The sequence below is a fragment of the Cupressus sempervirens genome, chromosome 3, assembly GCF_028749045.1.
Source record: "Cupressus sempervirens isolate cs-2001-9-10 chromosome 3, ASM2874904v1, whole genome shotgun sequence".
Classification (NCBI taxonomy): Eukaryota; Viridiplantae; Streptophyta; class Pinopsida; order Cupressales; family Cupressaceae; genus Cupressus; species Cupressus sempervirens.
The window spans coordinates 875,312,635-875,336,892 of NC_143120.1; positions in this window are offsets into that span (position 1 = coordinate 875,312,635).

The window sequence follows — 24,258 nt, forward strand, 5'->3', positions numbered from 1 at the left end:
AGAAAATTCTAAATAGATTTTTTGCTTTAAAAATCGCTTGGAATCGCTCGAAATTGCTTGAGTTTCACCTGAAAATTTCTTAGCTCTGAAATTGTGATGAAGAATGAAATCAAATTCTGCTCTTTTGATGAAATTTTTTCATTAATTCTTGGTATGAAGGTAGTTGAGATGACATAGTGCATGACAGGTTGTCATTCTCTTGCTCGGTAGAAGCTTGCAACTCGGTGATTGAACAAAACTTTTAGTTACTCCTGACCTAGCTCGGTAAGGTCTTCAACCAACTTTCCTTGGTAGATGCAACTTGGTGAAAGATACGCTTTCTTTGATCTTTGTGTATCTGGAATACTAATTTGATCATTATGCTTTCTTTTATTTTGGAACTGCTTGAGATATTACTAGATGATGCAGTTCCATATCCTCCTTTATAAATCTGATTTGAAATGGTGGAGTCACTCACTTCTTGAGTGACATTGCCATCATTTGAACTCTCTTTCTCGGTAGATTTTGGAATCCACTATTGCCTCATTTGCTTCCAAATGTTTTCAGCTTTAGCTTTCTTTTCATCTTCAACTCTTCCTATATTCATGCAGTTTTTAGCTATATGACCGAGTTCTGTACATGTATAACATCTTACTATTGTATCTCTTTTTCTCAAGTGATGCCTTGAGCAATCTTTGCCAATGTGTCCATATTCTCCACAATAATGACATCTACACCAGGTATTGTAGTCCCATCCAAAGATTTCCTTTACAAGTTATTTAGCTGGATTGAATGATTTGGATCTACATTGGAATGCCTTGTGACCATGCTTCTTGCACTTGTGACAATTGCCTTCAAATTTTAGTTTCTCCTTGCATTCATTAGCTTTATGACCATGCTGACTGCAATTGTAGCATTTACCATTGAATTTTCTTTTTCCATTGCTCCAACATTTGTTTGATGCGTGACCTAGCTTACCATAGTGATTGCAAGTAGGTCTTTGATTCCTTTGGGTACCTTGTTTGGAGGTTTCACCTTCTTCCTTGTAACCAAGTCCAGCTTTACTTTTTTTCTATAAAGATTCTGCTCAATTTGTTGATTTAATTGAGTCATGTCTGTTTGAGATTTCATCATTCTTTCATTGATTTGTTTTTCAGTGATCAAGTCATTTTCCAAACTTTCATTGATTTCTCTTTTAGATCTCAAGTCACTTTTTAAGCTCTCATTGATTTGTCTTTCAGTGATTAAATCATTCCTCTGGCTTTTATTCTCAAATCTCAAATTCATAATTTCTTCATTTTCATTAGATAGCTGATTTACAAGATCTTCATGCTGAAGGGATTGATTATATCTTACCTCTAAGTCTTCATTTTCCTTGTCTCTCTATTCCAAAACTTCACATAGCCTAATTGATTGAATTTCTTGTTCTCTTTTAAGCTTTCTTACTTCTTCTTGTAGGGAACCATTCTTTGCTAGGAGTTCCTTGATTGCTTCATTGGCTTCATTTGAACTGCTTGATGGTAAAAGGTCTTCAATATTTTCTTCAACATACTGATGATCATTCATTTATCTTGCAAGTTCCTTCCTTTTCTTCAAGGATTGAGGAAGATGCTCCATTGCTTCTTTGAGTTGAGTCATGGCCATTTCAAGATCTAGCTTTTTATTTTCAATAGCTTTGTCAAGTCTGAATATCTCCATTGTCCTTGACCTTTGCTCAAGCTATCAAACTTTGTCCCAAGAACCAAGATGCTTTGATACAAATTGTTGGAAATATTCAAGATAAGATAGGTTACTGAAAGGGGAGGGGTGAATCAGCAACTTTAAAACTTTAGAACATTTTAGTATTTTTAACCATATATACTATTCACCTTTCATTCATCTAATCTACTGCATAAATGAGAGATCAAACATTCATTACACATGTACACAGTGATTTGGTGACCTAGAAACCTTCCAAATAGAAAGTAAAATTGGGGTGGGGATGATACCCACAAAACCTCACTATTACAGTATGAAGTTGGCCTATTAAGGCTTACATTGACCACTTCTGGTGATCTACCCTGTTAGGAGCACAAAGGACTGCTAGGTCCACCTTGTTAGAGGATTTACAAACATACAATGAAGTATGCACTCTGTTAGGAGATTTATACAAAGACTGTTAAGTCTACCCTATTAAAATATTTACAAAACTAATTCACCTGTTAGGATGAAATAGTGGATCTACTTACAAACTTGATTTGCTGATTAGATCCTTGAAATATAGATCACCTCTTATGACTGATGAATCTCTACAGCTCCTTGTAGACCTTGCTGAATATTTTGCTCTGCTACTGATTTGCATTTACACTTCTCAAAACATTACATGTCCCTAATGAGTCTAAAAAATGCCTTTATTTTGTTATGTTTAAGATACTTTGTGATACTCCGTTTATCCTTGTTTTAACACTTATAAGCCTATGTTTGATAAACCTTTGATGATTTATGGGGTAGAAAAACTATGTCATCTTTTGCCTAAATTATATCTAATATGCAGTATTTCATATAAATATCCAAATGTGCGTTCTTATGCTTGAATTTAGTTTGATGGATGTTTATTTGAAAATATGTCTTATATCATAACTAACCTGATGATAAGGATTAAAGGATGAGCGGAAGAATCCAGAAGTTGGTTGCCGACAGCATTCAAGGAGAAACGAGCATCGAGGAACAACCACGAAAAGGAAGTTATAACAACTCCAAGAAACATGGCAAGAAATAAGGAGGAGCTTTTACGAGCCATTGCCTTCTCTGCATTTACGTTGTAACAAGTGGATGCTGAGACTTCATTGCTCCCTCCTCAATTCCATTATCCTTCCTTTCTGCTTTCAGTTGTTCTCCTATATTCTCTCCTACAGACTTAACTTAGGACAATTGCTTTTCTATTATGTAATAAAGAGTAGATTCCCTATATATTTCGAGATCAACTCCTATGTGTGAAGTTTTGGTTTTTAATAAGTTTTATCGAGTAAGAGAGAACACTGATTCATAGTTTGTTGCAGTTGTGTTTTACAATTCTGAATCATGTAATGATGGATTAATGAAATGAATTAGTTCTCTTTAGCTTCTATCCTGCATTGGTAGATTAGAGAAGCCAACCAAGGGGGCCCACTTGGAAGGTGGATTAGATTAGGATAGAATAGATTCATTTTACTAGCATTAGTAGTATTTTAAGTAAGACGTAGCTAGTTAATTCCTTCCTATAGCATCACACTTCATGAACGTTCTTGCAGCATCTTCGAGAATAGTCTAGTGGATGAGTCAAGATGGAATCTGTGTTATCTTGTCATTGTGTTTTCAACATTCATAGATTCAGTATTTTCCTTTCCATAGTAGTAGTGTAGTTTCCTTCCTTTGCATTTTTACTTTCCTACATCACAAGCATAATGACTCATCAAGGTACCTAGTGCACATACTGTGCCGACCATTTTAAGTATACGTCCTTGGGTAGAAAATCTAAATGCACCACATGATAGAGGAAAAGTAGTCCTTAGCTTGAATAGATTATTCCTAAGCCAAGCCTAGCGCATGACTATGGAACACTTATTGTGAGGCGATTCAGTCTCTCTTAATGCTCTCATCCATATTCCATACATACTTGCAAATGATATAATACATTACATATATACCATTCCAATAATTACAATTGCAAGGTCAGCTAAAACACAAGTGAACAAAATATTATTGAGTCGACCAAATAGTAAATAACTCGAGTTCATTGAAATGACTCGATGACCTTCTGATATCGATGTCCACTGCATTACTCGGCACCGTCATGCACTTGGTAGAAGTGAAGGCTTGGTCCATACTAATCACCTGATGTAGTTCTAAACTCGATAACCATTGGAGACTTGGTGGATATAGTATCACTCGGTAAAAACTGAATCCTTCGTTTACCTTGCTTTCACTCAGTACACATTATACTTTCATTACTCGGTAAACACTATGCTTCCATCACTCGGTAAACACTACACTTCCATCACTCGGTAAACATTGCGCTTCCATCACTTGATAAGCATTGTGATTCCATCACTTGGTAAACATTGTAAATTAGGTAGACACTACTAGATTGCACATTCACTCAGTAGCTATACTCAGCTCGGTTAACACTAGAATGCTCGGTGTGAACTGCGAAGCTCGATGTAAACAGCTTAAGTTATGAATGTACGAGGTAACCACTAAATGCTTAGTATACATTGTAGACTGAGTGATGAGCTTGGTAGCTATACTGATACAGATAAGTGTTGTCACTAATGGCAATAATAACTTAATGCCAACACCATTTTTCTTACAATCATTGTGGTTGGTTCATAATGATTGGCTAAAATGTCTATAAGCTTTGTATCTACAAACACATTTGGGACCACAATTTTTCCTAAATCTAATCTCGATGGGTTGTCCCTAGGTTCCTTTTTATCTATGTTTGCATAGAAACACCAAAACAAAGATCTACCATGCAATGGTAGATTAACATCTCCAAAATTCTCAAATTCATCAACAAAAATAGTCATTTGACCTTCAAAAGAAGAACTAGGAAATATTTCCAACAACATCTTTTCAATCAATTTCTTAGTGGGTACTTCCTTTGTTTCCTTAACACTATTGTCTTTCTTTATAGTCATTTATGAAATAAACTATACCTAGAGAAATACAAATTAGAACTTACTATTTTCTACAAGTTTCCAAGGATGCCTTCAAACCTTTGCCACCAGCTCATATCTCAGTTTCACTTGCATGAAAATAATCATTTTTGCCAAAAGCTATTAATTTATTTCCATTCTACATTTATGATCTGTAACCTTTCACACATACAATCACTTCATAAATTTCCCAGCTTGTCACATTATCCAAGTACTCTGAGCTATTTAATGATTTGTCCCTTTTAGAATACTTAGTGAAACCTTTTTCTAATTTTTGCACCTTCTTCTTAGGATCACTTCCAAAGTTGCAATTTTAGAACTTCATAAACCTTCCACAAATACTTTTCCAAAATTGCAATTTCGAAGCTCATCTTTCTAGTCGTTAGTGAAATCACAATTTTGTGGACCTTTGAGAAGTTGTAATCCAAAGTAGCATACTTTGAACCCTCTAAAATGTTGATATTTCACATTTTCATTGATACCTAAATTTTCCCTCTCCAAAATGATAAAAAAAAATCTTAAATCATCATTTATTGGATAAAGATTTTTTCTCTTCTCCTTTACTATGTTCTCTGGTGCATTACACATTCCAAATAAACTAAACAACAACCACTTAACTAACAACACAATGCTAAATGCAATAAAATAGAAGTATGTAAACTTGATCACAAAAGAATTCATCAATAGACACACAAATTTTTATGTGGAAACCCTTGATGAGAGGATGAAAACTAGGATGAGGATAATATACCCACTAGTCTTTTACTATAGATAAAAGATTACCCAGTTAAGAGCTACAACTTGTTCCTTCTAGGAATGCATCTAGTTAAGAATGTATGCAACATGTTAGGATTAAAATAAACCTATTAAGGCTACCTTGTTACAGGATTGTAGCACTCCTTCTGAGAGGAACCTTGTTAGAGGATTTATCATATGCATTTTATTGAAGCATTGTCGATTAAAAGCTTACAAAATGATTACAATGGTTAGAAAGCAATCAAATATGATCTAGAATATATGTAACACCTTTCTTGATAGATCACCAATGTATATCCATAAGATCCCTTGATGTTCTCTTGTTTCTTAGGCAATCCTTGTGATAGATTTTGTATCACCTCTTCTTTCTCTACTCACCCTTGTTTGTAGTGCACAAAACTGCATTGGCTTGATATTTCTATTCATTCTTTTACCTATTTTATCAATACTTATTCTATTCCATATGCTTGTCTCCTCTCCTTTTGATCTCTTGCCACACATGCATATACCTTACTACTTTTTGATTATATGTTACCTTGAATTTATGGGTGTCAAAATCCTAGAAAACATCTCACCCAAAATAATGAATTCAAATTTGAATTTCGCTACTAAGTAGTTCGTGAATGACCTATGATACTTATGTCATAGGGTTTAGAATGGTAGTCTTTCTAGTTTGTGCTAGGTATAGCCTCAACTTTTTTGTCCTTCCTTCTTTCCATCATTTCATTAGACTGTTAATCTAATCACAATGTAGTCTACGTCTGCTTCTTCCTTGTCATTATGTTGACTCATAATGCTGACTATAATTGCCTTCATCTCCATAAAAATTGGTGTAAATGTCTATTAAAAATTGTGAGATGGTATACTTCACTAGATTCATTTCCAATCAATGATAACACTTTGGTGTGTAGGATATTTACAATGCAAACTACCCTTTGTAATGCCAATGAAACTTGAAGGGTCAACATTAATTTGGGTCTTTCTTTTTGTTCAAATGATGTCCACGAGTTTTCATAGAACTCAAAGTATAAATTGAGTCCTTTACCATCAAAGAGACTTATTGTATGAAATTATAGCTTGGTATTTCACCAAACTAAAGAATAAAATTCACATAAAATCACAAAAGTCCAAATCTATTTCAATATAAGGTATATTTCAAGACATACTTATAGAATATGAAAATTAAATGTGTAAGAATTGAAATGTAGGTAAACATATGCACACGAAGAGATACCACAATGCCAAGCTACATACCAAATATTCCTCGACTTCCTACAATATGAGAAAAGCAATATAGCAAGATGTGTATTCCTTAAAAAAAATTAGAGATCATTTAATGCCAACACAAAGAAACCTAAGATATGTCTTACAATATGGATGAGAAGCAAAGTGAAGCAGAATGAGAATGGTGGGGAAATTCAAATAAAATTTCAAGTGGGAATAATGCCAATTTGGAACTAGGTTTCCAGTTTGTGGGAATCGAGTAGGACAAAGATGACAAGAAGGGAGAGGCTGGAGATGAAGGATACCCACATGACTTGATGAAGGATAACCTTTTTGGAGTTAAACCCATAGGTAAGTCATCTTTTGCTAAGGTCATTGATAAATTTGATAAAGATAAGGGGGTATTTTCCTTAGAGGTTCCTTCAAAAGTCATCGACCATATAATTTTGGGTATGGCTGCTACCCTGGTGGGAAAATTTATTGGCCCTTGACCTAATATAGATCTAGTAAGGATCTTTGCACGGGAAACCAGACAATGGGTAAATCTACTCTTATGCTCTAAAAGTGGACCTCCAACCTTGATTTGAATAATGATTTTCTCACCTAGGCCTCGATCTAGATTAGGCTTCCAAAACTTCCCTTAGAATATTGGCATGAGGATGTTCTTGTAGGCATTGCCAACTCTTTTGGGGAACTACTTTTTATTGATCCTATCAATGCAACCAATAAGAGACTCATGTATGCAATAATATGTGTGGGTGTGTTTGAAGGATAGGATATGCCTCAAGTAATTGAGTTCTAGCCTTGTTTGGGTAAGTGAGTATAGTAGATTGACTATGAGAATGTTCCTTTTTCCTGTTTCCATTGCAAAAAGGTTGGACATAAAGCAAAGGCTTGCCCAATGGTCAAAGACAAGGAAAAGGTGTGAAAAGCCAAACTCAAATAGGGGAAACACAATGACAACCACAAGATCCTAGGTGTAGCACCTAGTAAGGTCTGGAAGGAAAATATTTTACATAAAAAGGACTAGGGGGGAGAGGACAAGGGGCCTCCCCCTTTGGAACATAACACATTGGTTAGTAATCAAAAGGTAGAAAATGTTGCCTTTGTGAGGATAGCACAACATATTGACCCTTAGGAGAAAGTTAATAAGTCTTGATAGACCTTGAGCCATTGCCTAATATCAATTTGGAGGAAAATGGAGGAAAGGATATTACTAGTAATGGGCCAACCCCTCAAATATCTTTGGAGTGCAACGGAGGAATGGATGTGGCTAGCATTACAAAGGTGGATGGGAATTAGATCTCTATGGAATCCATAGTGGTGGGGATCTATACATCCAGTGATCATGTTTCATAGGATAGGAATACCAACAAAGGGATCTCCCCTTTGATGGTCAGCAAATTCTTTGAAAAGGTCTCAACCAGCTCTCCTAAGCACTTATCACACTTGGAAGCCCTCTTTGATAGTTTCAAGGACTCTAACGAGAATCCATGGTCTCAAGTAACTCATAAGAAAAAAAAATAGTAGGGATCCTTCACTAGTATTACCTAAAACAATGAGGAGGAAAGCCACAGCTGATATGGGAGGCAAATCTAACACCCCAATTAGGAAGAGCATGAACCAAATAAAAAAGGAAGAAGTAAGGAGGAATATTCTGAATGGAACTCAAAAGACCATCTAGGAATCATACCACAAATTTAAAGTATGAAGATAATTTCCTGGAACATTCGTGGACTCAATGGAATTCACAAATAGGAAATTGTTAGGAATATGATTAGAGATGATAGGCCAAATCTTCTTTTAATTTAGGAAACTAAAATGAAAAAGGAAAAAGCTGAAAAGATCTCTTTTGGTAAAGGATTGGGGAACTTGGCAACCAACTCGAATGGGACTTCTGGTGGTATGCTAACTACATGGAAGGATTCCTTGGATGCCAATATCATCTTTGATGATGATAATATTTTGCTCATGAACTTTTATGACCCTAAGTCTTTGGACAGATGGTTTCTTCTAAATATCTATGCCCCCAATACTAAGAGTAGCAAAAGAATTTTTTGGAATTTTTTTTTGATTTAGTGTCTTGGATTGGGGAACCTAAAGGCATTGTTATGGGATATTTCAATACCCTCCTCTTGGCTATTGAGAAGTTAGGAGGTCTTCTGCCTAATGTGGATAGCAGGCAACATTTGGTTGACTTGATTAGGGATTTAGCTCTAATGGATGTGGAACTTGGGGGATGCAAGTTCACTTGGTCCAATAGGAGAATTTGCCCAAATTACATTTAGGTGAGACTGGATAGTGCCCTTTTAACTATGGATTGGTTGTGTCAGTTTCAGTGCAAGCTATCATCTTTGGTTCATCTTAGATCAGATCACTCCCCAATCTCTCTTACTATTGAAAGGGTTAATAGAAATAAGACTTTCCCCTTTATATTTAAGAAGATGTGGTTGGCACACCCTAGAATCTTTGACAAAATCAAGAGGTGGTAGGGGATAAAGGTTGATGGCACAACCTTGTACAAGGTTGCTAAAAAACTTAGATTTATTAAGTCTAAAATCAGAATATGGAACAAAATGGACTTTGGTAATATTTTCCAAACCAAAGAAAGGATTATGGAAGAAATTGAGGAGGTGCAAGAAGATATCCAAACCTAGAGTTATGATGAAATAAAGATGAACACTGAGAAGAAAATCCTTGTTGATCTTCACAATATTGTTAAGAAGGAGGAAATGTTTTGGAGATAGTGGTCTAGGTCGGCCTAGCTTAAAGAACGAGATAAAAAATCAAGATTCTTCCACCTTTCCACTATGAAACATAGGGTAGTCAACAAAATTAGTGAGATTAAAAAGGGAGATGTCATGACCAGGGAAGACAATGAGATTGCAAAGGAGGCTATCGAGCACTTTTCCTCAATCCTAACTAAAGATCTTCACTTGGTTGAAGAGGACCAAAATATTATTATTGATGCCATCACTTCTATCATCAATGAAGTCTAGAATAGGGCATTACTACCTATACCTAAGTTGGAAGAAATTAAAGAGGCAGTTTTTTCTCTATCAGCTAAGAAGGCCCCTAGCCCTGATGGTTTCCCCACTTTTTTCTTCCAAATGTATTGGGAAATTATTCAATTTGATCTAGTTAAAGTAGTTTAGGAATTCTTTGGAGCTAGGAGTCAGCAAAAAGAAATCAATGCTACTTTTTTGGTCTTGATCCCTAAAGTCACTGGGGCAGATTCTTTTGGCTCTTTCACGCCTATTAGCCTCTACAACTCTTTCTATAATATTTTTGTGAAAGTCTTAACCAAAAAAGTTCTTAAATTACTACCAAAGATCATAATGCCTCGACAATCAGGTTTTATGCCTGGAAGGAAAATTCTAGACTCTATCATTGAGGTTCATGAAGTTATTCACTCTCTTGAAGCTAGTAAATAGGAGGGCTTTCTACTTAAACTTGATCTATCTAAGGCCTATGATAGGTTGGATTGGGGATTTTTGGATAGGGTTCTTGAAGCTTTTGGTTTCAATGCCAGAGTGAGCAAGATAATAGTACAATTGATCTCCACCCCTACCTTTGTGGTCATGGTTAATGGAACCCCCTCAAACTTTTTCAAGTCTTTTAGAGGCCTTAGATAGGGGGATCCATTATCTCCTATTCTCTTTATCATTTTGGCTGAAGCTTTAGGCAGGCTTATTAATTTTAAAAGATGTAGAGAGGAGTTGGTGGGCCTAAAACCTTCTTCAGGTTCTCTCCTTTTCACCCACCAAAAATTTGTGTATGATATAGTTTTGGGGGGTGAGGCCTCATTTAGAGAAGCTAGGAGTGTCAAAGGTATCCTCAATACCTACCCCAAGGCCTCTAGACAATTCATCAATTGGGGTAAGAGTTTGGTGTTCTTCTTCAACACCCCTGTAGATAGATAGAAGAAAATTGTTAGCATTTTGGGTTGTAATATTGGGAGTCTTCCCTCCACTTATTTGGGCCTCCCCTTGGGGACTAAACCACTTGAATGGTTTTGGGACAATGTCATTGATAGATTTAATAGAAAGCTAGCAGGCTAGAAGGGTATAACTCTTAGCCAGGCTGACAAAGTGTTGTTGATTAAGTCCACCCTTCAAAACTTACCAACTTATGCTCTTAGCCTCTTCTCTATCCCTTCCAAGGTGGCTGAGCATTTGGAAATTATTCAGAGGAATTTCATGTAGTCAAGAACTAATGAGAATAAAAAATACCCTCTAGTGGCCTGAGAGAACATCTATAAACCAAAGATTAAAGGGGGTATGGGGATAAGGAAGCTAAAATAGTTCAACTGTGCACTCCAAGAAAAAAAAATCTAGAGAATATTCAAAACCAAGGGGGAATGGAGAGATATCTATAGCTAAAGTATTTGGTTAACCTCAATATTAAACAATTCATCAATAGAGACCTTGACCCTAGGGGCTCTTTTATTTGGAATGACATCTTGAGGAAAAAGAGCTTAAATTTCAACAAAGCTAAATGGCAACTTGGAAATGGGAAAGATATCAACTTCTGGCATGATGACTGGCTGAGTGTTGGTCCTCTTTGGCACATGAAGCTTTTAATAGATGGGCTAATTCTTGTATTGATAGATTTGGGTACAGAGTGAGTGACTATAGGGATCATAATAAGTGGATTGACCTAGCTGAGATGTCTTAGGATCTCAAGCCTCTGATGGATTTGATTAGACATATCCCTTTATCTCTCAATAAAGACTCCATAATCTGGGGGGAGATCGTCAATGGCATTTACAGTATGACCTCTAGCTATGAGAATATGCAAAAATTCTGGCCCTACCCCTATGGGCCAAAGCTTAGTATTTGGGGCTCATCTTGAAAGTTAATATTTTCTTTTGGATTATGCTCCAAAATTACATCCTAACAGTGGATAACCTTACAAAGAGGGGAAATATGATGTTGAATAGATGCACTTTATGTAAAAATCAATGTGAGAGTGTGGATCACTTATTTATCCACTACCCTTTCATCATCACTATCTGGTCTCTATTCCTATCTTTTTTCAACATGTCTTGGTGTTTTCCTTCCAATGTTCTAGATATCTTTGAATAGTGGAACCAAGAGAGGTTTGAGAGTAAAGTCAAGGTTTTATGGAATTGGACCTTACCCCATGTCTATTAGGGGGTATGAAAAGAGCGAAACAAAAAAATATTTAGGGATAAGGAAACAAAGACTAATGTGGTTTTCCATAAGTGTCTTAATACTTTGTTGGAAAACTACACTAATATCAAAGGTCCTATTCCATCTATTGGTTCTAATGAAAGGGACAATAGCAAGAGGGATGGGTGCATATGGTTGATGCCGCTTAAGGGTTGGAATAAGGCTAATTTTGATGGGGCAGCCAAAGGCTAGTGTGGGAGGCATTATCAAAAATACTTTTCACAAAGGAATTGTTGTAGTTGTTGCTCCCCTTGGAATAAAAACTAATCACTGTGTGAAGGCTATAGTGGCTCACTATACCATTAAGATGGCTAAAGATATGGGGGTGAAAAAACTATGGCTAGAAGGAGATTCAGAAAACATTATTGATTGCCTAAATGAGAAGAACAAACCTACATGGATGACTGAGAATATTATAGGGGAATGCATTCTTCTTCTCAATTCCTTCAAAAAAATCTATGTGGCACATGAGTACTGAGAAGCTAACCAAGTGGTAGACAAATTGGTAAACTAGGTTGTAAAGTACAATGAACTAGCTAAATGGACGGAAGGTCATAATTTCCTGTCAGAGACTAATGACTTGATTGAACGACAAAGGATACTAGAAAGATTAGGTATAATAAAAGTTTATTATGAATGCTAAAAAGATATAGGGAGTGGTTAGAAATTTGATGTGTAAATTTATTATGATAGTTAGTGCTTTGTGAGGAATGTGTAGAAATATGATGTGCAAGTACGATTGCCCTTGTACTTCTCACATCAAACATATCTATCTTCTTAATTTTATGATAGATTTTAGACAAGTTTTTTCAAAAAGCAGAAAATTGGCCCAAGAAAATGAGAAGAGTCTCTTTTTTTCTAGACTTAAGGGATTCAAAATTGGTTTTTTAGCTTGCATCGAGGACAACGACATGGTTAGGGAAAGGCATAGGAAGGAACCAAAAGATGAAGCCTAGAAATGGTGTAAATGGTCCAAGGTTTGGAAAATTTTGAAGAGAGGGGAAATGACAAACTTCATTAATTGGCTCCATGGCTGGAAACCCTCAGTTACCAAGTCTATAGCTAAGAACTGGAATGAGGGAGTTGTGAAAATTAATGGAGTAAAGTTCATGGTGACTGGGGATGTCATTTCTATAGTCATTGGCATTCCCATCTTGGGTAAGAAATTCTATAGAGACATGAAAATCTTGGGGCAAGTGGTGGGGGAATTTACTAAGGATCAAGAGGAGAAGAAAATCCTGGTGAAGAGAGGAACCCATTATCTCCTAAGCTCCATCAAGCCACTATGGAGTTTTGTTTTACGGGCTATTATAAAATACATCACCCTAGACACAAGATTTGATCATCTATGCATTTACCACTTCGTGATTCTCAATCACTTCAAGTATGGGGCCAAAATTTCTATCCCTTTCTATTTGTACCCTTCTATGAATGAAAACATCAATGAATTTTAGGAGAAGCATACTAGGAATTTGGTGCTCCATGAGGGGTTCTTACTTTTAATTTATGAGTTCTTTATGTTACTTTTGGGCCCTATTTTATTAAGATTTTGGGCCAACATGTAATTATTAATTATAACCCTAAAGTGGTAAAAATACATGTATAAAGGGCTTAGGGTTAGGGATTGTTTTAGTGTTATAATGTGAAAATTGGTTCTTGCAGTAGTATCGAGTTGTAAGGGATTACAAATTGTAATCACTAGATTGTAATAATATCAAACTTGCTATTTGGTGGACATAGCCTAGGGATTGGGTGAACCACATTAAATCTTAGTTTCTCATGTTATTTTCTATGATCTATTATTTTTTGATATTATTTATATTTGCATGTAAGTGTTATTTTTATCTATGGTTTAATCCTAACAAATGGTATCAAAGCAAGGTTGTTCTTTTAGTTATCCTTGCAATAAAGTCTCAAAGTTGAGTGGGAGTCTCATGGTTGAGTGTGAGTGATGGAAAATGAGGGTAAGATAAGGGTTGACAAGTTTAATGGGCAAAACTTTCAGTTATTGAAGATGCAAATGGAAGACTATCTTTATTAGAAGGATTTATAGAAGCTATTGGAAGGAAAAACCAAGAATAAGGGATCTTTGTCAAATGATGATTGGGATCTTTCAGACAGAAAGGTACTTGGAAGCATTTGATTATGTGTGGCACCATCAGTGGCATTTAATATTACAAAAGTGAAGACAATAGAAGAGTTGATGCAAACCCTAGCAAAATTGTATGAAAAGCCCTCTGCTTCAAACAAGGTATTTCACATGAAGCATTTATTTAATATGAAAATGACAAAAGGTGGATCTATTGTAGATCATTTAAATGAGTTTAATACTATTACTAGTTAGTTATCTTATGTGGGTATCAATTTTGATGAAGAAATTAGGGCTCCCTTGATTTTGTGTTCTTTGCCTAAAAGTTGGAATAACCTTGTAATGGCTGTGAGTAATTATGTTCCTGGATCTAGTACCCTAAAATATGATGATGTGATTGGTGTTATTTTAAGAGAGGAAACTCATAGCAACTCCTCAGGTGGATCTACATTAGGAAGTACTTTGAATGTACAAAGCAAAGGTAGAACAACTGAGAGAGTAAGTAATTCTAGAAATCATGAGAAATGAAGAGGAAAGTCAAAGGGAAGGAGGTCTTAATCAAGAGGACTAAATGACTGCTGGTACTATGAGAAAATAGGGCATAAAAAGAAAGATTGTTGGACTCAAAAGAAAAATGAAGGAGATAAACTAGATGGAGACAAGGAGGAAAATATGGTAAGTAACAAATCCAAAGATGATACTTTGCTTCTATCTTTAGAAAGTGTTGATGATTCATGGATTTTAGATTTGGGTGCTTCATTTCATGCTACACCTCATAGAGGTTATTTCACTAATATGTCCAAGGGGATTTTGGACTTGTTTATTTTGGGGATAATGAACCTTGTTAGATTGTTGGAAAGGGAAAAATTAAGATTAAGTTGCAAAATAGGAATCACTGGCTACTACATGAGGTGAGACTTGTTCCAAGGCTGAGTAGGAATTTAATTTTAGCAAGGCAACTCGATGATGAGGGTTGTGTAGTTACTTTTAATGATAAAAATTGGAAGGTTTCAAAAGGTTTCCTTTTAGTAGCAAAAGATGTGAAAGTAGGAACCTTATATCTTTGTATAGGTCATATTATTCCTTCTACTTTGGTTGTTTCAAAGAAAAATGAAAGTTCAGGAATAGTTACTAGAGTTGAGCAGGGAGAACAAATAGCTACTGTAAATTCTCATATAGCACTAAGGTACAACAGACTTGGGAACATAAGTGATAAAGGTATGAAAGTACTTCATTCAAAGAAAGTTTTACCAGGTCTAAAATGTGTTAATATGAATTTCTATGAAAGTTGTATGTATGGAAAACAAAAGAGAGTGAGTTTTGTGAAGACTAGGAAGAAAAATAAAAGGGAGAAATTAGAGCTTGTGCATATTGATGTATGGGAACCGGCTCAAGTATCTTCCCTTGGTGGGTCTCATTATTATATTATATTTATTGATGATGCAACTAGAAAAGTATGAGTTTATTTCCTTAGACAACAATCTAATTTATTCCAAACTTTTAAGAAATGGAAATATTGGGTTGAAAATGAGACTGGTAAGAAATTAAAATGTCTTAGATCTGATAATAGTGCTGAGTATTGTAGTCATGAATTTGAAGATTATTGCTCTACTAATGGTATTCATAGACAAAAAATTGTTCCAAGGACTCCACAGGAAAATGCAATGGCTAAACACATGAATAGGATTGTAATAGAGTGTGCAAGGAGCATGAGGTTGCATGTTGGGTTGCCCTTACACATATGGGTAGAGGCTATCAATATTGTTGTATTTTTAATTAATAGAGGTCTCTCTACTCCTTTAGGTTGTGGTATTCCAGAGGACGCATGGACTGGTAAGAAGGTGAGTTATTCTTTTCTCAAAACCTTCGATTGTGAAGCATTTGCTCATATAGATTTTGAAAATAGAACCAAGCTAGAAGTTAAGTCAAAGAAATGTGTATTTGTTGGATATGGTATTAATTAATTTGGTTATAGGCTTTGGGATTTTGAAAATCATAAAATTGTAAGAAGCAAGGATGTCATATTCAATGAGAAAGTGTTGTACAAAGATTTGTTGCAGCAACATGAGAAGAGAAAAGATGATTATGTAGTGCTCGATGATGCTCCAAAAGATGGTGTTCTAGCCATTCCACATGATGTGCAACAATTGCAACAACAAATACCACACACACCAGTGAATGTTAGACATTTAGCAAGGATGAGTAGACCTCCAAAAGGATTTTCTCCCTCTTTGTATTCTATTTTACTTACTGATGCTGGTGAACCTAAATGTTATGATGAAGCTATGCAGGTGATACTAAGATTCAATGGGAGTATGCAATAAGATTTATGCAAGTTGCCTGTAGGTAAAAGGGCTTTATAGAATAAGTGGGTTTACATGTTAAAAGAAGAGGATGGAGGTAAGAAAATATTTAAATCCAAGGTAGTTGTAAAAGGATTTGCACAGGAAAAAGGAATTGATTTTGATGAGATATTCTCCTATTGTTAAAATGACTTCTCTCTGTATTGTTTTAAGTATTGTGGCTACTGAAGATTTGCATTTGGAGAAGCTTGATATTAAAATAACCTTCTTTCATGGTGATTTGGATGAAGAGATATATATGGCTCAGCCATATGGATTTGAGGTCAAAGGTAAGGAGAACTTAGTGTACAGATTGAAGAAAAGTTTATATGGCTTGAAGTGAGCACCTTGACAATGGTATCTAAAATTTGATAGTTTTATGCATGAGCATGGATATAGTAGTTGTCCTTAAGATCATTGTGTTCACTTCAAGAGGTTGGATGATGATAGCTACATTATTTTGTGCTTATATGTTGATGATATGCTTATAGTTGGGTCTAACATGGATCAGATTAAGGAGCTGAAATGCCAGTTAGCACATTCATTTGCTATGAAGGATTTGGGGGCAGCAAAACAAATCCTTGGTATAAAGATTTTTAGAGATAGGAAGAACAGGAAATTTACACTATCTCGGGCTAATTATGTTGAAAAGGTGTTGCAAAATTCTCTATGGAGAATGCTAAAGCTTTCAACACACCTTTACCTAGTCATTTGAAGTTGACTAAGTAGATGTGTCCTAAGACACAAGAAGAGGAGCAGAAGGTGTCAAAGGTACCCTATGCTTCAGCTATAGGAAGCTTGATGTATGCTATGGTATGTACAAGGCTAGATATTGCACATGCAGTGGAAGTCTTTAGTAGGCATATGAGTCATCCAGGAATTGAGCATTGGAATGTAGTGAAATGGATTCTCGAATATTTGAGAGGAACATCCAATAAGTGTTTACACTCTAGGGGCTCTACTACTAATTTATAGGGCTATGTTGACTTAGATTTGGTAGGGGATATTGATACCAGGTAGAGTACTACAGGTTATGTCTTTACTATTGGTGGGGTAGCCGTGAACTGGGTTTCTAGGTTATAGAAGGTTAATGCTTTCTCCACTATAATGGTAGAGTATGTTGTTGATACAGAGCCAACAAAGGAGATGATATGGCTTTAGTTCTTCTTGGAAGAATTGGGGCACCCTCAAAAGGATAATTATTTGTTTACAAATAGTCAGAGTGTCATTCATCTTGCAAAGAATTCAACTTTGTATTCAAAGACCAAACACATATAGTTGCGGTAGCATTTCATTCGATCAATTTTGGATGATGGATAGTTAAAGTTGGAAAAGATACATATAGATGGCAATCCAACATATATGTTTACAGAGGTAGTGACAAGGGAGAAGTTGAGTTCCTCTTTAGCTTTGGTTGGTCTTCTAGACTAAACATTAATAAAAGAACAACAAAGTCCAGGGTGATTTGATCCAATAGAAGCCCCATGTGGTAGCGGTATTACTACAGAATCAGTCTCCAAGTGGGAGATTGTTGTCTAGTGTGGAGTCTAATTAGTCCCCAAGTGGGAGATTGTTAGTTTGTGTTGACTATACAAAAAAGTATTGTACATACTTCATAAATTCTTTGAAAAAAAAATTGGGCCCTACTTTATCAAGATTTTGGGCTGACATGTAATTATTAATTATAACCCTAAAGTGGTAAAAATACTTGTATAAAAGGGCTTAGGGTTAGTAATTAGTTTAGTGTTGTGATGTGAAAATTGTTTCTTGTAGTGGTATTGAGATGTAAGGGAATACAAATTGTAATCAGGTTGTAATCATTGGATCGTAATAATATCAGACTTGTTGTTTGGTGGACACATCCCAGGGATTGGGTGAACCACATTAAATCTTGGTGTCTTGTGCTCTTTTCTATGTGATCTATTATTTTTTGATATTGTTCATATTTGAATGTAATTTTTATTTCTATCCATGGTTTAATCCTAACACTTTAAAGCTAGGACTATGGGGAAGCAAATTAAGTTTAGGAAGGAGGGAAAGAAGGGCAGAGGGGACTCCAAAGAGGCAAAAGAAAGCTATATGCCTTCAGACACTAAAGATAGCCTTGATATGTGTACTGATTTAGAGAAAGTTGATCCTCCTTAGAGTGGCTCTAGGAAAAATACCATCAAACTGGAAAGTAAAAGGAAAAATATCTCTCATCCTAAGCAGGACATTGAATCTTCCTCTAACAGGGACTATAAGGAAAGGGCTGAAGGCATGGACATGGGGGAGGATAGTACTAAAGGAAAGGAGGAGATAAGGGAAGGGGAGAGTTTAGAGAAGAAAAAGGGCAAGAAAACCATCAACATCAACATTTCAAAAAACAAAGAGGACTGTGTCAATATATTCAGGGGCCAAAAAAGAAAACATTCTGAGGTCATGAAGGAAAAATAGGGGATAGAGGTGGAAGGGGTGGAAGAAGATCTTAATTAAGGTGAGTGGGATGACCATGAGAAGGGCTTTGAGGAATATGGAACAAGAAGATACAAACGCTCGATCATGACCACAGACAGAAATGTGGTGTGGCAAAACCTCGACACATATTCTACTAAAATGGGGATTAATAGAGAATTAATAAGACCTACTCTGGTGAAAGTGGATAATGAAGGTAAGATTTAAATGGAGGAATTAATTGACCCTACCCTAGTCATTTTTAGCGATACAACAAAGGAGCACCTAGATATGGATGTCATCAACAATGCTAAGAACAACGTTGTTGATAGCTTCTACTCTAACAAATGGTTTGTTCATGAAATCCAAGACCTTAAGTATAGGGTGATCAGCCTCAAAAGGGAGAACTATAGCCTGAAGAATAGGATATCTAAGGAAGAAAAGAGAAAGGACAATAGAGTGGAGGAGGTCAAGAATAGGGTGCAAATGATGGAGAGCTCTATGTGGATTATTGTAGAACAGAGCTACAATATTCTTAAAGAAGCCAGTGCAAATATCAAGATTCTCATCAATAAAATGGATGAGAAAAGAACCACCAAGCAAGGGGACTCGACCGCCCACAGCGCTAAGGAAAAGACCCTTGATGATAGCTTGAGAAAGCACACTAGATCTAGCATGAGGAAGAAGGAGACCTTGGATCACCCAAAAATGAAGGAGGCGATGGGTAGACTGTTGGAGCTCAAAATAAATGCACCAAAAATGCTAAGAGAGATCTCCTGAGTGTCTTGGCTTTTTTTGGACTGCCTGGTTCTTTGTCTTGTCTCCTTGTCTTTTTTTTGGTTCCTATTCTTTTATGTGGGGAGAAGTTTCAAATGTTTGCTTTTACTTTCTATTATTACTTTAAGCGATCTATTTTTGTCTGAACTTTATTTTGTATGGGTTTTAGGGTCCTATTAAAACCTATTTTTCTTAATCAAAAAAACATTCAAGATAACAAAAAACCTATTTTTTCACTATCTTAGCATGGGAGACAATAAAATTCAAAAGGTGTGTTTTCTTTTTTCTTGGTGCCCTGGTAAATTATTAATTCTTTTGTGACTATCTTTGTTTTAAACATGTCAAATGAATATGAGAGAGGGTGAATCACTTATTATCAAATAATTTGTTTATCCTTAAATAATCTAGTGAAAACTTAAACAAATTTTGAACTTAAAACAAATAGGCACATAAAAGCATAAAACACCAAAAACCATGAACACCAAAATTTATGTGGAAACCCAAGATGGGCAAGATGGGAAAGTCCATATAGAAACTAATTCTTATGGAAAGGATACTAGTTATGGGGTTTTAACAAAGTATCACTACTATTTTACTCAATATAGGTAGGCTCATGTTGCTTGGTAGAATATAAGAAATGAAAAGAACCCACCACTAAAATATTTGTTAGCAATAATTAGTAGTAATTAGCAATAGAAGAATGATATTACACTCTACTATTGGTTGTACAAACTTGCATATTCATCAATATAAAAATATTTCCTTTTTAGATTCATATTTGCTTCACACATTTCTTACATACAAGCATCATTATATACTAAGTAGAAATGTCACTTTCTTATAACATGTCATGTGAACAACTAGATTAACCTAATACAATTTCAAATAAGACACAATGAAGTATTCCCCTAGTAATAAGGAGTGAAATGTGGAATATATTTCTCAATACAACATGCTTGATGCATAATAACATCATGAGATCTTCATTAAATGGGTAGTATAATACATGTGTTCATATTGGGAGGTTTACAATGGAAAAAAATGGGGGAAATATATTACCTAAATGGGGGGGTTTTGTTTTTGTGTTTTTGGGAGTGGGTAGGGGGGTGTTGGTCGAGTGGGGGTTTATATAGGAAAACATTGAGAATAGATTGTTAAGAAGGAGATTGTTGATAAAAGATATTGATGGAACCTATTATGAAATAATCATTATTTTGTCATTGATGTCAAACATACTACTTGTTGGTAACACAATTGCTAATTTGGTCTAAATGTTATTATTTGAGTTGATTGATGAAGAGGTTTTGAAAAGATAGGATAACAAGTGAACCTAGAGAAAGGTTGAGTTATTTGGTGTATAAAAGGAGTACTAAGACCAAGTAAGAAATTTATGATATAGTGTATTGTTTATCTACTTAAGGTTGTAATGAAAGGATACTAAAGCAAAGACTAGAAGAAGAATAAGCGAAGAAAAGTGTTTGCCAAGCTTGGTTGAGTAAATGTTGTAAGTTGACCAAAATTCAATAGGTTTCAAGCAAAGAAAAATATTAGTTATGATCAAGTGAATTTTAGTGTATGCTAAGTAAATTTGAGTAGGTACCAAGCACAAGTAAACTTTAGTGTGTGCTAAGAAATCTAGTATTGAACAAGTATTAGAAGATAGTGATTGCCAAACAAAAACATGTAATTGGCGAGTGACAGTAAAATTAGTTTAATTGAAGATCTAACAAATCTAAGCCAAAAAAGTTGATTTATTGAACTGTATGAAGCATCTGGAAGGTCACTTTGATGAGCTAGTGAAACAAAATTCAAGGTAAAATATTTTGAGGTGAATTCAAAGAAGATTGTAAGAGAAGTTTCTAGAGGAATAAAATGGAAAGATGGGTAGATTCAATGAATCTGACCTAACCCTAAGATGGATGATTGTGATGAAGTGGCAAAATATTAAAATTATCCATTTAAGGAGATAATAGGCTAGAAGCAAAAAGTGTGGAGCATAGGAGAAGAGTTTGAATCTAAGAAAGATAGAAAGTCTAGGGTATTACTTCATATGGTGGCTAAGTGAATGGATCTTCAATTGGCAAACTAAGCAAGGAGACTTAAGGAATTGAGATTTTGAAAGGGTGAACAAGCTATTAAGATGAAGAGGATGAATGTCAACTAGAATGGAGGACTAAATATGAGATTTGTAACTTGCAAGTGAGTTGTTTTATTATAATATCAAAGTCCTGTTGCTACTTTCTAACAATTGTATTAGTTAGGATAAATACTTTGGATTAAGGTTGACCTAACGCTCATTTGTAAATAATTTAACTGGGTGACATTCTAATGGGATGTTCTAGAGTCCTCTAACAAGGCTCACTCCCAATAGGGTGATTTAAATCCTTTAACTAGGTCACATTTAACAATGTGCATTGTAACCTTTAACAGGGCTCACTTTAGAAGAGTGATAATTGGTAGCATGTTATTGGTGGTTTTTCCCAATTTGGGTTTCCATATTAAATCCTTGTGTCAAAATGTGTGAATTTTTTGTGTTAACTTATGTTTACAATTCTACAAAGTTATTTTGACCTAGGATAGGAATATGCATAAGGTTATGGTATTGAATGATCTAATGGATGCATGCACATGTTGAGATATTGAAAAGTTTGATTTGTACATTTGGACCTTGGATAATTGATTCAACCACCGCTCCCCCCCCCCCCCCCCCCAATTATTCTAAACATTCCAACAATTCATACCAGAACTAATTTTCCTACATGGAAAAGCTTGATGAAGCTACAAATAAGAGGACTTGGAGATTGTGCTCAATCAACTATCACTATTGAACATGTGGGTCTTGTTGGTGCTCCAACTATTGATCAATTGAAACAGAAGAAAGAACACAATCAAGCAATGTTGGAGATTGCATCTACCCTAAGCTACTTAGAGTTTGATGACATTAAAGGATGTACTACTACCATGAAGATGTGGGATACCATACAAATGATTTATGGAGGAGATAAGAATGTGTTGAGAGCCAAAGTAGAGAGCTTAAGAAGAAATTTTGATGAAATGAGAATGCAAGAAGGTGAGACCATAGTCCAGTATTATACAAGAAAAGTATTATTGATGATGGAATTATTGATGATGAGACTGTGATAAGAAAAGTATTGAGAATCTTGTTGCTTATCTATGCCATTAGAATCTCTACAATACAAGAACTAAGGTGTGCCCTTGGTAGTAATCTATGTCTTGAAGGTCTAGTTGGTATACTCACTACTTTTGAACTTTCTAATTTGGATAATTTCAAATCTAAGAGTATTGATTCAGCCTTCAAAGCTCAATTGGCATTGAAAGAACCTAAGGATAAGAAAAAGAAAAAGGTTATAACTATTGCTAGTGATAGTGATATAGATGATGAAGACTTTGAAGAACTTGAAGCACTACTAGCAAGAAAATTTCATAGAGGAAAAGGAAAGTACAAAGGTAAGCTACCTATCATATGTTTTAACTATAATGAGCTTGGTCATATTGTAGCCAAATGTCCTAAAAATAAACACAACAAAAGTGAAGACAAATATAGAAGTAGAAAGGATAAGAGCAATAAATGTTACAAAGATAAAGGAAATAAAGCATGCTACTTTGTTGAAGAGGAATATGATAGTGGATCAAAAGATCATGATGATGAAGTTGTATATGTTTCTATGAAGGATGATTCTAATGAAGATGAGGCAATTGCATTAGTGTCCTGTGTAACCAAAGGTGATAGATGGATCAACATTGACAATGGATGTTCATGCCACATGATTGGAGACAAAAGTAAGTTCATTAACCTTGAGAATTAAAAAGGAAATCATGTTAGATTTGGTAATGATGCACCATGTTTGATAAAAGGAAAAGGATCAATTAGATTGATAGATAAGATCATGTGTGACAATGCTTACTATGTGGAAGGACTTAACTATAACTTTTTGAGTGTTTCACAATTAAATAGTTCAGGATGTAAGGTTGAATTTGGAAATAGGAAAGCCAAGATTTATAACATAGATGGAAAACTTATTCAAAGTGGAGAGCAGACTAGAGGTAATCTATTGTATCTTGACATGAATGAAGCTATTTGTCTTGTTGTGTAATTTGATGATGTGTGGCTATGTCACAAGAGGTTATGTCATGTAAATTTTGATAACTTGGTTAGTATCAGTAAGATGAAGAAAGTCAAAGGTTTTACAAAGTTGAAGAAACCTAATAATATGATCTACAAACAATGTCAATTAGGAAAAATGACAAAATCTACTTTCAAGAGTAAGACTCATACTTCTAAAGAAATTTTGGAATTAGTTCATACTGATCTATGTGGGCCAATTAATGTGCAAAGCTACAAAGGTGACAAATAATTTATTTTATTTATTAATGATTACTCTAGAATGATGATAGTGATGTTCTTCAAGAGAAAAAAAAATGATGCTTTCCAAATGTTTAAGTGGTATCTAGCAAGAGTTGAAAAAGAAATAGGTAAAATTTTGAAATGTCTGAGATTTGACAAAGGTGGAGAGTTTACATCAAATGAATTTGAAATCTATTGCAATGACAAAGGAATCAAAAGACAAACTAGAACCCCTCCACAAAATGGGATTTTTGAAAGGGGAAAAAGATATGTAATGGATTATGTTAGAACATTGATGATGGAGAAGAATGTTTCTTTGAAATATTGGAGAGAAGTTGTTGGTAAAACTATCTATACCTTGAACAAAGTACAAATCAAGAAAGGTACTAATTTCACACCTTTTGAGCTATGGTATGGATAC